The following is a 16,102-nucleotide window of genomic DNA, read 5'->3' as shown; positions in this document are numbered from 1 at the left end:
TTTGCTTCTATGCATAATCTGGGGGTGGCGATGGTGTCCACTTTGGTGACTTGACCATCATCCTTTCCATCATCTGTGACACCTGAGTCTTGAGGAACTCGACTTCTGGGTTGTCACCAACTACACTGGCCACTCTGACTTCGACATCTACTTCTAACTTATTTTCCAAAATGGCCTCCTCTTCCCGCATAATCCGGATCAGATCTGGATACTTCAAAATCCCACCATCTTGTCGAGTTCTCAGTAGAATTGTGATGGGGTCCAAAGGATGGGCACCCCACAAGACTTGACTGTGCATGGACCACATCCACTTCCCGTGGATCCAAACCCTTCTTCAAAAAGAGTTGATGCTAAATATTATCCAGACGCCTCACATAATCAGATAATTTCTCCCCTTTGTTCTGGTAAGTATGCTCAAACCGGTACAAGAAGTCGGAGGCCCTTTTCAATGCGCCCAAATACGTCCTGCAGAATATTCAAGTAGTCTCGAGCTACACAATCTTTCCGGCTGAGCTTCAGATTCTGGATAGCTTCTGATGCAGGACCCCTTAGACCAGGGATCCTCAAACTATGGCCCTCCAGCTGTTGCAGAACTACACGTCCCATGAGGCATTGTAAAACTCTGTCATTCACAGACATGACTAGGCATGATGGGAATTGTAGTTCCTGAACAACTGGAGGGCCGTAGTTTGAAGACCCCTGCCTTAGACTCTCATTAACTCTCCTGCTTTTTGTGGATCTCCCATTCATTCAGAACTTGGGTGGCCTGTTCCAGCCATTCTTCGAAATTGTCCTCCCCTGTAGGCACTGGCTGCCTAGCAGAAAAGGGCCTGAGTTTCTGGTACTCACATACAGAGCACGTCGGAGTATGCCTTGGTGGCTTGTTTTTTTTCTTTGGGTGGGGGGGCAACCATCAACCAATCCCCCTGCGGGTGGCTGGTGGCACTCCCCCCGCCCGCTGTCTGCTGGTTGGTCTGGCACTTACCTTGTCTAGATGGTGGGTGGCGGCTCCTGTGTCCTCTCTCCATCATGGCGGTGTTCCGGCGGCTCCTGCCGTGCAGCTCCTCCCTCTTCCTCCTAAGCATCCAATAGAATTGCCTGTCCTTTCAGGTAATCGGGTGACGGGTCTCAAGACTCGCTTCCTGATTGGCCGGGAGGAGGATGAGTGTGATAATAGAGAATATTCATTCTAATGTCACACAACTGGGTGGGCTCGGAGCGCAGAGAGCCCACCCTTTTTTGAAGCCTACTAGAGCCCCTGGCTCTAATCACATGCTTCAAAAAAACACTCCCCCCATTTGGAATCCATGGTCCGGTGCCCTGTATGTAGATCAGGGGGCCGGACACATGGATGGGGGGAGCGCCCGTGTGCCACTAATGGACGGCCGCCACTGCCCGCTACATATACCCCCGAAATGGTTGCAGATGACTGGGTTCCCCACTCTTGTACAGCCAGGCAATAAGCATTTTCAACTTTCATCCGGAGACAAAGAACAGTCTTTGAGCTTGGTTTTTATGGTTTTATTATGGGTAATAACTTGGATGGGGAATAGGAATTATGGGATGCCCAGCTTGAAAGCAACAAAACCAGGGATAACTTTGTTACATAGGGAGGAAGAGCACAAACAAGGTCCATAAAGGCATGGATGAGCAAGTTTGGGGTCAAGGAACTTAACTGACCTGCACAGAGTCCTGACCTCAACCCGACAGCCTGCCTCTCAGGTCTTCTTTCTCATCCAACATCAGTGCCTGACCTCACAAATGCGCTTCTGGAAGAATGGTCAAACATTTCCATAGACACACTTCTAAACCTTGTGGACGGCCTTCCCAGAAGAGTTGAAGCTGTTATAGCTGCAAAGGGCGGAGCCAACTCAATATTGAACCTTACGGACTAAGACTGGGATGTCATTAAAGTTCATGTGTGTGTAAAGGCAGGCGTCCCAATACTTATGGTCATATAGTGTATATTACTGCCTAGTCCAACCTTTCTCAGCCAGGGTTCCTCCAAAGGTTTCTAGGGGTTCCCTGAGCAATGAACAATTTCTATCTCTCTCTAACAACTGATATCAATGATCTGTAAGGGGGCAGTCTTCCCACTGATGACAATATAAAGGGTCCTTCTCCCATTGGTCACCAATGTAAGAGTGACTACACTGTCCACTGATATAAGGGGGTCCTTCTCCCATCAGTCACCAATGTAAGGGGCCACCACACTGACCACTTATATAAGGGGGTCCTTCTCCTATTAAGAAATGGGATGCAGACCCTACAGCTTTTCTCATTAGAACATTGATAGAGCTCTTCCCATTGAACGTAGTGAAACAAACATCTATTTCTACAGAGCAACAAAAGGAAGGAATTTGTCATGGCTGGGCGAATGATTGTGATATTCATCTGACATTTTTTTTTATAAATAAACCCCTAAATGGTTTCAAAACCTTCCACCAAAAAATGTACTCAGCCAATGAGAGGTAATGACTCCATTTTTATTTTAAAAGCCCTAGAGGGCCAGCTTTTAAGTGATGGGCTTAACGTGTTTCGTCCTGGAAGACGACTTCAGTAAAAACAGACCTCTTGCAAGAGTTTACACCACAAAATGTACTCAGCCAATGAGAGGGAATGACTCCATTTTTATTTTTCTCCTGCTATCAATGGCCAACACGGTACAACACTTCATCCATGTCTTTGGTGATCTCTGATCTCCTTATCAACTGTTTCTTACATGATGAAGATCAGCCATGGGGTATATCTGAGGTGTATATCAGGGTGTGCTTCTTCCCCACATGTCCAGCAACATTCATATACAAGACATTTCCCGCACTCACTAATACACCTCGAGTGTTGTGTGGGACCCCTGATCTATGGGGGGACTTCAGTGAGGAACATTTCCCTCACTCAGGACAGGAATACGGCTTCTCCCCCCGTGTGAGATCTCTGATGTCTGTAAAGACTGGACTTCTGTGAAAAACATTTCCCGCACTCAGGACAGGAATACGGCTTCTCCCCCGTGTGCAATCTCTGATGTTTGTACAGACTGAACGTCCTTGAGAAACATTTTCCGCACTCAGTACAGAAATATGGCTTCTCTCCTGTATGAGTTCTCTGATGTCTGAAAAGATCGCACTTCTGGAAAAAACTTTTCTTGCACTCAGAACAGGAATATGGCTTCTTACCCGTGTGAGATCGCCGGTGTTTGAATAGGGAGGATTTATGAAGAAAACTTTTCTCACACTCAGGACAGGAATAGGTCTCCCTATCCAAGTGCAAAATCTGATGTCTATAAAGACTAGACTTGTCTGAAAAACATTTCCCGAACTCCGGACAGGAATACAGTTTCTCACCAGTGTGAGATCTGTGATGTCTTTCGAAACTGGACTTGTTTGAAAAACATTTACCGCACTCAGGACAGGAATACAGCTTTTCTCCTGTGTGAAAATACGATGGTCCATCTACACTGTGTGGTGCCGGATGGACATTTGAGGTAGTCGGGTTTTCTCCTGGACTATACTGTGTGATGTCCTCATCTTCTACTTTACAGTCTGGAGACAAAGTGAGACAATCCTCTGAGGTTTTCCTCATCTCCCGTCCATCTACTAAAATAGAAATACAAAGATTATTACTAGACATGAGCAGATTGGTTCCCCTAAACCAGGACTCCGCCCACATCAGGCAGCTTTGTCTCTGAGGATCTTACAATTCCCCCCTCAAGGTAACTAGTAAATGGATCCTCTGATCTCCTACCAGTTCATTTCTTTATTCATGGACCTTAGTCAGAGAGTGAGGAAACAATGAGAACTGTCTTTTATAGGAGTGACAGTGATGAGGGGATTATAGGACGAGTGTCCCCACCCCCTCTATCACACATTGCCATCTTCCCCAGACCCAGCCTGGAACCAAGAGTTGAGCATGGCCTTGCAAATGTTCATGTGAAACGTGTGACTCTTGTCCTCAATTTAAATTGGTGATGTACGGTTAGTAAGGGAGCTTGAGTTAGACACATCTCCTCCTAAAATGCAAATGTTCAAGATGTGCTGTTCAAGCTCTTTTGAAGAAGCACAAAGAAATGGGCAACACTGAGGAGTGTAGACACAGTGGTCGGGTAATGTTAAGAAGCATAGACGTAGTGGATGGGTAACGTTGATGAGCGTAGATGCAGTGGTCAGGTAACATTGAGGAGCGTAGCACAGTGGATGGGTAAAGATGAGGAGCATAGATGGAATGATCGGGTAACCTTAAGGAGCGTAGACGCAGTGGTCGGGAAACGCCGAGGAGAGCAGAAGCAGTGGTCAGGCAACGTTGAGGAACGTAGACGCAGTGGTTGGGTAACGTTAAGGAAGCGTAGATGCAGTGGTCGGGTAATGTTGAGGAGCGTAGATGCAATGGATGGGCAACACTGAGGAGTGCAGATGCAGTGGTCAGGTAATGTTTTGGAGCGTAGACGCAGTGGTCACCAAGGAAACTTCCACATCGGAAGATGTCCAGCAATGCCATTAGCACAGAACTGGAGGAAACCAGTGGGACCCGGGTACACCCTTCTACTCTCCTGAGAAGTCTAGAGGAAACCATTGGGACCCAGGAACCCCCAGGTACACCCATCTACTGTCCAGAGAAGTCTGGTGGAAATAAATGGGACCCAGGTATGCTCATCTACTGTCCGGAGAAGTCTGGTGGAAACCAGCGGGACCCATGTACCCCCTTCTACTGTTTGGAGAAGTCTTAAGGTATCCAGTGGGACCCAGGTACCCCCATCTACTGTCCAGGGAAGTCTGGTGAGAACCAGTGGGACCCAGGTACACAAATCTACTGTCCGGAGAAGTCTGGAGGAAATCAATGAGACCCAGGTACCCACTTCTACTGTCCAGAGAAGTCTGGTGGAAGCCAGTGGGACCCAGGTACCCCATCTACTGTCCAGAGAAGTCTGGAGGTAACCAGTGGGACCCAGGTGCCCCTATCTACTGTCCGTTGAAGTCTGAAGGAAACCAGTGGGACCCAGGTACCCAAATCTATAGTTCCGAGAAGTCTGGAGGAAACCAGTGGGACCCAGGTACACCGCATTTATTGTCAAGAAAAGTCTAGAGGAAACCAGTGGGACCCAGGAACCCCCTTCTGTTGACCGGGGATATCTGAAGGCAACCAGTGGGACCCAGGTGCCCCCATCTACTGTCCGTTGAAGTCTAGAGGAAACCAGTGGGACTCAGGAATCCCAATATACTATCCGGAAAAGTCTGGTGGAAACTGCTGTCCTGAGAAGTCTAGAGAAAACCAGTGGGACCCAGGTACCCCATCTACTATATGGAGAAGACTGGCCAGAAGTGGTCTTCATGGAAGAATTGCTGCCAGAAAGCCTCTGATGTGGAAATAAGACTAAACTACTCATCTATGCAGGAAAACATAGGAACTGGGGGGGGGCAGAAAATGGCAGAAGGTGTCTGCAGCCAACTGTGAAGAATGGTGGAGGTTCCTTGCAGGTTTGGGGCTGCATTTCTGCAAATGGAGTTGGAGATTTGGTCAGGATTAGAATTGGGAAAACTCCCCCCCGCCCCCCGGTTTGGTTTGCGCCAGAACTCTTGCACAACGCAAAAGTTTGGACTCAAACCGCAAACCCTATTAAAGTCTATGGGACCCGAACTTGAAAATTCAAAAGTGCCCATTTTGAAGGCTTATATGCAAGTTATTGGCCATAATAAGGGTATAGGGGCCCAGGAACGGTTCTGGGGGACATGTATCAATGCAACATTTTTTTTTAAAAAAAGATTGTAAAGGCAGTGATTTTAATGATGCTCAAAGTGAAACAATAAAAAAGCAAAATTTCTTTAAATATAGTGCCTGGGGGGCCCCTTAGTCTGCCTGTAAAGTGGCGCATCTGTACCATGTATAGAACCTGCTGCAGCAAAACTGACATTTATAAAGAAGAAAAAAAAAAAGACATTTAAATTGATTTTCTCTGCAAGCTTTCTTTATTTTGTAAACAACGGCTTGGGGAGCCAGTCTGTATAATGAGGCCACATATAGTGCACTGGGAACAAGATTAGAGTTTTTTTGGATAAATTCTGGTTTCTCTTAGACAGACTTTGGATGGAAATACATTTTTGCACCACAGTGAGCAAGCCTTAGGTGAAAAAGCCAAATTATAGTACACTCAGGCCAAGATTAATGATTTTTTTTTTTAGATAAATTCTGGTGTCTCTTTCGCAGACTTTGGCTAGAACTAACAGGTGAGGAAAAATTGGGCTTTTGGGTGTTGGTGGTGCCTTCACACCGTAACCCTATAGAGGTACTCTAGTTTTCTTTTTCTTAACAAAACATACAAAAACAATGACCTCAAAAGAGAATTTTTAAAATAGATTTACTAAACTACTTTAGTAATTGCTTCATTCTCTCATCTCGCCATCTTCTCCCTCCTCGTATATACAATACATTATTACACCTTATTAGAACTTCTCCAAGATGTCCAGACAATGCCCCATCAATATACACTTCTGTATTGGCGAGCTGCATGTTCATGTAGCCATCCACAGAGACGAGGTATCCCTTGTATTCCATACCCCACTTCAGTTTTACCAATACTGGCTTACCAGTAAGAACATTTAGGGATGGTTTTGGGTTTAGTGGCAAACCAATTCTGCTGCTGAAGCCACCGCTGATCTACAGACCAGTGAGAGGAAGACAAAATTTCCCCGGGGAATGCTCCGAGAACACACTGCCGGAGGCCAGGAAAGGAAGAATTGGCCTTTCTGTAAAATCTTTTAATTATATACACCTGTCAAACAGGTGAGGAAAAAATGGGCTTTGGGTTTTAATTGTGCCCTTTACCAAACCTTTACCAAAAAATTTCTTCACGATAAAATCACCCTCAAAGCTAGGCAGCCTAGTCTTGCACAGATTTTACATCCCAAAAACATTTAATCAGCGACATCGGCATCAGGAGCTTGATAGCTGCTGCTAATCCAGGAATGATTCATTTTGAAAAATGTCAGCTGGTCAACAGAGTCTGTGGACAGACACGCTCCTGTTGCAAGGACCTGTGACACCCTTTGCTATTCCATCATCCCGGTCAGTGGAGGTTGCTGAGTGGTCATGAGATATAGCGGGGGGTAGACATTAAAGGTGAGGAGTGAGGAGAATTGTGTCTCTTGTATGTGGCTTTCAGATGCTCTTGCCAATAGGCTGAGTGGTGGGAGGTTAAATGCCTTGTCAAGCATGTGGTACCCAAATGGCTGGGGTTTTTGCCACGCTTGATGTGCTTGCGATCGGCTGCACAAGTGCTAAAAAAGGTCCAGACAGCTGAAAGTGGGCCGGGAGATAACAGCTCCACGTGATGGAATAGGGAGGCTGCTCTCTACTCTTACATGATGGCTGCCTCTGGAGGACATCCTGCCTCGTTGGGGTTGTTTCTCCCCCACCCCCCTTCTCTGCTCTAACCGGCACCCAAATCTTCATCATCAGCATTTCACGAATCCTCACCATTACCGGAGACAACTTGACAATACCCTGCAGCTGGGGGGAACATGGCTGCCAATTTGTGTACCAGTGCTCTCCCCTCTCTGTAGACTCATGTTCCTGCCTTCCTCAACCTCAGAACCAACATCTGAATCAAGTAATGGCTGTGCATCCTCAAGAAGCAAGTGGCTGAGGCTGCATTCAAAAAACTCAGCTGACTCCTCCATGCCTGATGCTGGGGCTATGGCAGGAATAGCTGTGGACAAGGAGGCAGGTTTTGCCACTCTGGAAGCTGCGGTGGACTGCGCACTAGTCTTGGCTTGAGTGACGGAGGATTAGGGTTTAGTAAGCCAGTCCACCACCTCCTCTGCATGCTGTGGCTGGATAGCACGGGCAACATCACTAAACAGAGGGAATGATGTCCTGCCTGAGGACTGACCACGTCCACCTTTGCCTGTGGACACCTACGCTGCTGGCCCCCTCACAGTGCCATGGGAACGTCTGCCTCTCCTTGTTGTCCTCCCAGACATGATGGGGTGAGGGGCTTATTACCGAAATGTAGTAGAGATGGGAAAATGTGTAATTGAATGCACTTTAATCAATGGAAAGTGGTGTTTGTTCAACATTCTCAAATTCGGGTGTTCACGGAACGGGCTGAACTTTTACTTCTCCGTCATACTGTATCATCAGGTAGGCGTGTGATTAGCCCCAAATGTAGAGCGGGAGAATTATCGTTTTATCTCTGGAGTTGATCCCCTTTTTAATGCCAATATTCTGTTTGCTTTGTTAGCAGCAGCTTGGCATTGCATGTCATTGCTGAGCCTATCATCCACTAGGACCCCCAGGTCCTTTTCCATCCTAGATCCCCCCAGAGGTTCTCCCCCCAGTGTATAAATTGCATTCATATTTTTGCCACCCAAATGCATTATTTTACATTTTTCTACATTGAACCTCATTTGCCATGTAGTCGCCCCTCCCCCATTAATTTGTTCAGGTCTTTTTGCAAGATTTCCACATCCTGCGGAGAAGTTATTGCCCTGCTTAGCTTAGTATCGTCTTCAAGTACCGGGTTATAGCAGATAGCACAGAGCTCAGCACAGGGTAGGGGGAGTTATCTGATAGAAAAGAAGATCTAAGGTGCAGGATGGGGAACACAGGTAAGGAACACAACCATTACCAGGGTATTACCGGCTGATATCACCCAGTCCCCGCCCTGGACCAATCAGTGAGCAGTATGGGTGGAGGAATGTATTTAGTGTTAATGACCCACCTGTGGTGATCTCTGTAGGAGTGTCCTCCTCTATAAATGTCCCCGTTATTCCATCCTCCTCCATAGACTGCTGATCATCCCTCACATACCTCTCTTCTTCTTCTGATTTAACCTCAACTTTTATATCCATCAGATCTTCACCCTAAACCAAGAGAATGAGTGAGAATAACATCTTGTACAGAATACATTTTATTCATCATATCGTTGAGTCACTTTTGTGTTCTAGATGCTCCATTCCACCAACCTTGTAATAGTGAGAGATAATGTGATCTTCCTGTGTGGAATCCCAGGAATAGAGAGGACGGGGACATCTCTCTGGTGGCTTTCTGTAATTAGGTGGCTCCATCATGGGATCCTTGTGTCCTTCAGAAGCCTCCTTCGTCACTCCATACTCCTCATCATACTCTTGAAACCTTTCTTTAACAAGAATATTATCATCCCCGAAGTTTCCATTCTGAATATATAATAAAACATTAATCGTAACAATCATGCCGTGTATAATCAGAACTACCAATAAATGTTCCTCATCTACCTGATGATGGTGTGGGATGGTGTGATCTTCCTGTGTGGAATCCCGGGAATACAGAGGACGGGGACATCTCTCTGGTGGGTTCCCATTACTGGATCCATCTGTAGGAAACACACACACTGACTGAATACATTGTTTCTATGTGTTTATCAGATGATGGGGGATCTAGGTGGAGCCTCCGTACTGCTCTCTCCTTTACAATAAAGTCTCCTCTTACCTGGTGATGTGAGGGGCGGCTGATTGTCCATCATGACGTCCTTGTAGAGATCCTTGTGTCCTTCTAAATACTCCCACTCCTCCATGGAGAAATAGACAGTGACATCCTGACACCTTATAGGAACCTGACACACACAATGATACAGTCACCATCCAGACACATCCCTTCTCTGTTACTGGATAATGTCCCAGAATTCCCAGAATCCTCCTCACCTCTCCTGTCAGCAGCTCCATCATCTTCTTGGTGACTTCTAGAATCTTCTCCATGTTGTGTCTCTCAGGTTTTAGGGAGTCACATGGAGGCACTGTGATGGTCATATAATCACCTGACTTCACCAGAGGAAATCTCTGTATTGAGGAACCAATAGGAATATCATGTTATAATCCCAGAATCCTCCTCACCTCTCCGGTCAGGTCTGTGTTTTATTAATAGAGATAAGAGTGATGTCATGTGACCTCCCAGAATCCTCCTCACCTCTCCGGTCAGGTCTGTGTTTTATTAATAGAGATAAGAGTGATGTAATGTGACCTCCCAGAATCCTTCTCACCTCTCCGGTCAGGTCTGTGTTTTATTAATAGAGATAAGAGTGATGTCATGTGACCTCCCAGAATCCTCCTCACCTCTCCGGTCAGGTCTGTGTTTTATTAATAGAGATAAGAGTGATGTCATGTGACCTCCCAGAATCCTCCTCACCTCTCCGGTCAGGTCTGTGTTTTATGAATAGAGATAAGAGTGATGTCATGTGATCTCCCAGAATCCTCCTCACCTCTCCGGTCAGGTCTGTGTTTTATTAATAGAGATAAGAGTGATGTCATGTGACCTCCCAGAATCCTCCTCACCTCTCCGGTCAGCAGGTAGATGATCTCCAGGGTGAGGTTTAGTATCTTCTCAGTCATGTGACTCCGGTCCTCCTCCATCCTCATTGATTTGGTCATGTGATCTATGCGTTTTTTTCTGTAGATGGATATTGGAGAATTATCTGACTGTATTGATTGTATAATATTAGGATGGGAATATAAGGGGTTAATAATTAGACTGCCCCCTGTGGGGTGTTGCACATGTAGAGTTCTGTACATCAGATTAAAAACAGGGACAATTGAGGAGAGAAGGACTAAAGAATTTGGTTAAAATTTTAAGTCAAAGATGTTACGAGCATTCCTGCCAATACACTATATTACCAAAAGTATTGGGACGCCTGCCTTTACACACACATGAACTTTAATGACATCCCAGTCTTAGTCCGGAGGGTTCAATATTGAGTTGGCTCCGCCCTTTGCAGCTCTAAAAGCTTCAACTCTTCTGGGAAGGCTGTCCACAAGGTTTAGGAGGGTGTCTATGGGAATGTTTGACCATTCTTCCAGAAGAGCATTTGTGAGGTCAGGCAGTGATGTTGGATGCTATAATCCCCCCTCTACCACGATGTGGATTGGTGGCTCAATACTATTTGCAAAATAGTGTGGATGAACGAGTTCATGTGCGTGGGAAGGCAGGTGTCCCAACACTTTTGACCACGTAGTGTATGTGTACTCACAGCTGTAGGGCTGGAAATTTGGTGGCCACAGCTGATTGGGTGGCACGGAAAGCTTGTTCTGCGTTTGGTGTGAAGCCAAGTTTGGATGAAACTTGTGCTCATCCCAAGCGAGAAGCGGGGTATCTAACTAATCCCATTATTGGTTGAAATCAAAACACAACTTATAGTGAGGGATGAGTTCTCCACCTCCACCAACATTATTGGCTGCTGACCAGCGTCAAAGGCTGTGCAGAGCATTCTGGGTGAGCACCAAAATAAATCAATCAAAATAATTGAGGCTAAATTCACATCCTGGAAATTAGACTACAATTTAAGTAGAACCCAAATCTGAATCTCATCCATAATTGCAAGAGACTGCTAAGGGAAGAAGGTGACAAATCTCCAAAATGAGTGTTCCGTAACCCTTAAGGGGTTAATCTATAGGTTTCCACACTATATATGTGTGTATCATCATCTGCTGGAGATAAAAGACATCACAGTGACTATGGAGGAAGAGGACGGACATGACGGGGGGTTACTGGGTGTAAATAGAAAATAAGATCTTATTACCTCCTCTGCGGTCACTTCCAGCAATGTCTCCTCGCTACTTCCTCCAGACTCATCTCTCACCTGGAACTTCCTATTTATACATGACATCACTTCCTGTCTTCCATAGAGGCTTCCTGTCTGGGTGGAAGCGAGATCACCACCTTGTGGAGCTCAGAGGAACTGCATCCCCGAAAAATGTCTCGTAGTGTGAACACAGCCTTGTGCTGTGTGTGTATGTACTGTATATCCTTATAGATGGGGTCATCTCCACTCCCACCAAGGTGGAGAGAAATATATTACTGCCTAGTCCAGCCTTTCTCAGCCAGGGTTCCTCCAAAGGTTTCTTGTGGCTTCTTGAAAACTGAATAGTTGCCGTCTCTCACTGGGTTCAGATGGACCATGAATTCGACTCAGCCAGCCAGTGTTCTTCCAAAGGTCACCAGGGGATGTTTGAGAGATGAACAGTAGGGATGAGCTTCGAGTTCGAGTCGAACTCATGTTCGACTCGAACATTGGCTGTTCGCAAGTTCACCGAACAGCGAAGAATTTGGGGTGTTCGCGGCAAATTCGAATGCCGCGGAACACCCTTTAAAAGTCTATGGGAGAAATCAAAAGTGCTAATTTTAAAGGCTAATATGCAAGTTATTGTCATAAAAAGTGTTTGGGGACCTGGGTCCTGCCCCAGGGGACATGGATCAATGCAAAAAAAAGTTTTAAAAACGGCCGTTTTTTCAGGAGCAGTGATTTTAATAATGCTTAAAGTCAATCAATAAAAGTGTAATATCCCTTTAAATTTCGTACCTGGGGGGTGTCTATAGTATGCCTGTAAAGGGGCGCATGTTTCCTGTGTTTAGAACAGTCTGACAGCAAAATGACATTTTGAAGGAAAAAACTCATTTAAAACTACCCGCGGCTATTGCATTGCCGACAATACACATAGAAGTTCATTGATAAAAACGGCATGGGAATTCCCCAAAGGGGAACCCCGAACCAAAATTAAAAAAAAAAATGACGTGGGGGTCCCCCTAAATTCCATACCAGGCCCTTCAGGTCTGGTATGGATATTAAGGGGAACCCCGGCCAAAATTTAAAAAAAAAAATGACGTGGGGTTCCCCCTAAATTCCATACCAGACCCTTCAGGTCTGGTATGAATTTTAAGGGGAACCCCGCGGCAAAAAAAAAAAAAAAAACGGCGTGGGGTCCCCCCAAAAATCCATACCAGACCCTTATCCGAGCACGCAACCTGAACCGTACCAGGCCACATGCCCTCAACATTGGGAGGGTGCTTTGGGGTAGCCCCCCAAAACACCTTGTCCCCATGTTGATGAGGACAAGGGCCTCATCCCCACAACCCTGGCCGGTGGTTGTGGGGGTCTGCGGGCGGGGGGCTTATCGGAATCTGGAAGCCCCCTTTAACAAGGTGACCCCCAGATCCCGGCCCCCCCCCTGTGTGAAATGGTAAGGGGGTACATAAGTACCCCTACCATTTCACGAAAAAAGTGTCAAAAATGTTAAAAATGACAAGAGACAGTTTTTGACAATTCCTTTATTTAAATGCTTCTTCTATCTTCCTTCATCTTCTGGTTCTTCTGGCTCTTCTGGCTCTTCTGGCTCTTCTGGTTCTTCCTCCGGCGTTCTCGTCCAGCATCTCCTCCGCGGCGTCTTCTATCTTCTTCTCCTCGGGCCGCTCCGCACCCATGGCATGGGGGGGAGGCTCCCGCTCTTCTCTTCTTCTCTTCTTCTTTTCTTCTCTTCTTCTCTTCTTCATTTTCTTCTCCGGGCCGCTCCGCAATCCATGCTGGCATGGAGGGAGGCTCCCGCTGTGTGACGGCGCTCCTCGTCTGACAGTTCTTAAATAACGGGGGGGGCGGGGCCACCCGGTGACCCCGCCCCCCTCTGACGCACGGTGACTTGACGGGACTTCCCTGTGACGTCACGGGGAATGCCACAGGGAAGTCCCGTCAAGTCACCGTGCGTCAGAGGGGGGCGGGGTCACCGGGTGGCCCCGCCCCCCCCCCCCGTTATTTAAGAACTGTCAGACGAGGAGCGCCGTCACACAGCGGGAGCCTCCCTCCATGCCAGCGGCCCGGAGAAGAAAATGAAGAAGAGAAGAAGAGAAGAAGAGAAGAAAAGAAGAAAAGAAGAAGAGAAGAAGAGAAGAGCGGGAGCCTCCCCCCATGCCATGGGTGCGGAGCGGCCCGAGGAGAAGAAGACAGAAGACGCCGCGGAGGAGATGCTGGACGAGAATGCCGGAGGAAGAACCAGAAGAACCAGAAGAGCCAGAAGAACCAGAAGATGAAGGAAGATAGAAGAAAGAAGAAGCATTTAAATAAAGGAATTGTCAAAAACTGTCATTTTTAACATTTTTGACTTTTTTCGTGAAATGGTAGGGGTACTTATGTACCCCCTTACCATTTCACACAGGGGGGGGGGCCGGGATCTGGGGGTCACCTTGTTAAAGGGGGCTTCCAGATTCCGATAAGCCCCCCGCCCGCAGACCCCCACAACCACCGGCCAGGGTTGTGGGGATGAGGCCCTTGTCCTCATCAACATGGGGACAAGGTGTTTTGGGGGGCTACCCCAAAGCACCCTCCCAATGTTGAGGGCATGTGGCCTGGTACGGTTCAGGAGGGAGGGGGGGCCGCACTCTCGTCCCCCCCTCTTTTCCTGCGGCCTGCCAGGTTGCGTGCTCGGATAAGGGTCTGGTATGGATTTTTGGGGGGACCCCACGCCGTTTTTTTTTTTTTTTTTGGCGCGGGGTTCCCCTTAAAATCCATACCAGACCTGAAGGGTCTGGTATGGAATTTAGGGGGAACCCCACGTCATTTTTTTTTTTTTAATTTTGGCCGGGGTTCCCCTTAATATCCATACCAGACCTGAAGTGCCTGGTATGGAATTTAGGAGGACTCCCACGTCATTTTTTTTTTTTTAATTTTGGTTCGGGGTTCCCCTTTGGGGAATTCCCATGCCGTTTTTATCAATGAACTTCTATGTGTATTGTCGGCAATGCAATAGCCGCGGGTAGTTTTAAATGAGTTTTTTCCTTCAAAATGTCATTTTGCTGTCAGACTGTTCTAAACACAGGAAACATGCGCCCCTTTACAGGCATACTATAGACACCCCCCAGGTATGAAATTTAAAGGGATATTACACTTTTATTGTTTGACTTTAAGCATTATTAAAATCACTGCTCCTGAAAAAACGGCCGTTTTTAAAACTTTTTTTGCATTGATCCATGTCCCCTGGGGCAGGACCCGGGTCCCCAAACACTTTTTATGACAATAACTTACATATAAGCCTTTAAAATTAGCACTTTTGATTATTCATGTTCGTGTCCCATAGACTTTAACGGTGTTCGCGTGTTCGAACGAACTTTTTTCCTGTTCGCATGTTCTGGTGCGAACCGAACAGGGGGGTGTTCGGCTCATCCCTAATGAACAGTTTCTGTTTCTCAGTGGAGATGAGCTTTGGGTTTTAGTTGATATTGATTTTGACCCAAACCCAAGCTGTTCATAATTTATCGAACGGGCAAAATAAAATGGTCGGATTTGGCTAGTGCCTTCTCCCGCCCAACCTTTGGCTTTAGGACACTAAAATCATCATATAGTGGCGGTATCACTACCTCCAGTAAATGACAGATTTCTGTCCGCTCTCCGGCTTATTTCACATTGTAAACAAGCTTGAGGGTTTTTCAGGTGACATCATGTAGACATAGATGGGGTCATCTCCACTCCCACCAAGGGGTATATGTATGTATAAATATATATATATATATATATATATATATATATATATATATATATTTTTTATATGAATATTTTCTCTTTTTCCCACCATTCTCTGTAAACCCGAGAGACGGTTGTGTGTGAAAATCCCAGAAATACTCAGACCAGCCCGTCTGCCACCAACAACCATGCCACATTCAAAGTCACTTCAATCCCCTTTCTGATGCTTAGTTTGAACTTCAGCAAGTCATCTTCACCACATCTAGATACCTAAATGGACTGAGTTGCTGCCATGTGATTGGATGATTAGCAATTTGTGTTACCAAGCGACTGAACAGGTGTACCTAATAAAGTGGCCGGTAAGTGTATATTACTGCCTAGTCCAGCCTTTCTCAGACAAGGTTCCTCCAAAAGGTCTCTAGGGGTTTCTTGAGCAATCAACAATTTCTGTTTCTAAGTAACAACTGACATCAATGACCTGTAAGAGGGGTGGTCTTCCCACGGTAGTCGATGTAAGAACGTCCTTCTCACATTGGTCACCAATGTAAGGGACCACTACACTGACCACAGATATAAGGGGGTCCTTCTCCCATTGGTCACCAATATAAGGGACCACTACACTGACCACTGATATAAGGGGGTCCTTCACCTTCTGGACACCAGTGTAAGAGACCACTAATATAATGGGGTCCTTCTCCCATTGGACACAAATTTATGGGGCCACTACACTGACCACTGATATAACGGATTCCTTCTCCTATTGGTCACCAATGTAAGGGACTACTACACTGACCACAGATATAAGGTGGTCCTTCTCCCATTGGTCACCAATGTAAGGGACCACTACACTGACCACTGATA

This window comes from Aquarana catesbeiana, linkage group LG08 (genome assembly GCF_042186555.1).
Source record: "Aquarana catesbeiana isolate 2022-GZ linkage group LG08, ASM4218655v1, whole genome shotgun sequence".
NCBI lineage: Eukaryota > Metazoa > Chordata > Amphibia > Anura > Ranidae > Aquarana > Aquarana catesbeiana.
Note: the sequence above shows the minus strand (reverse complement) of the source record.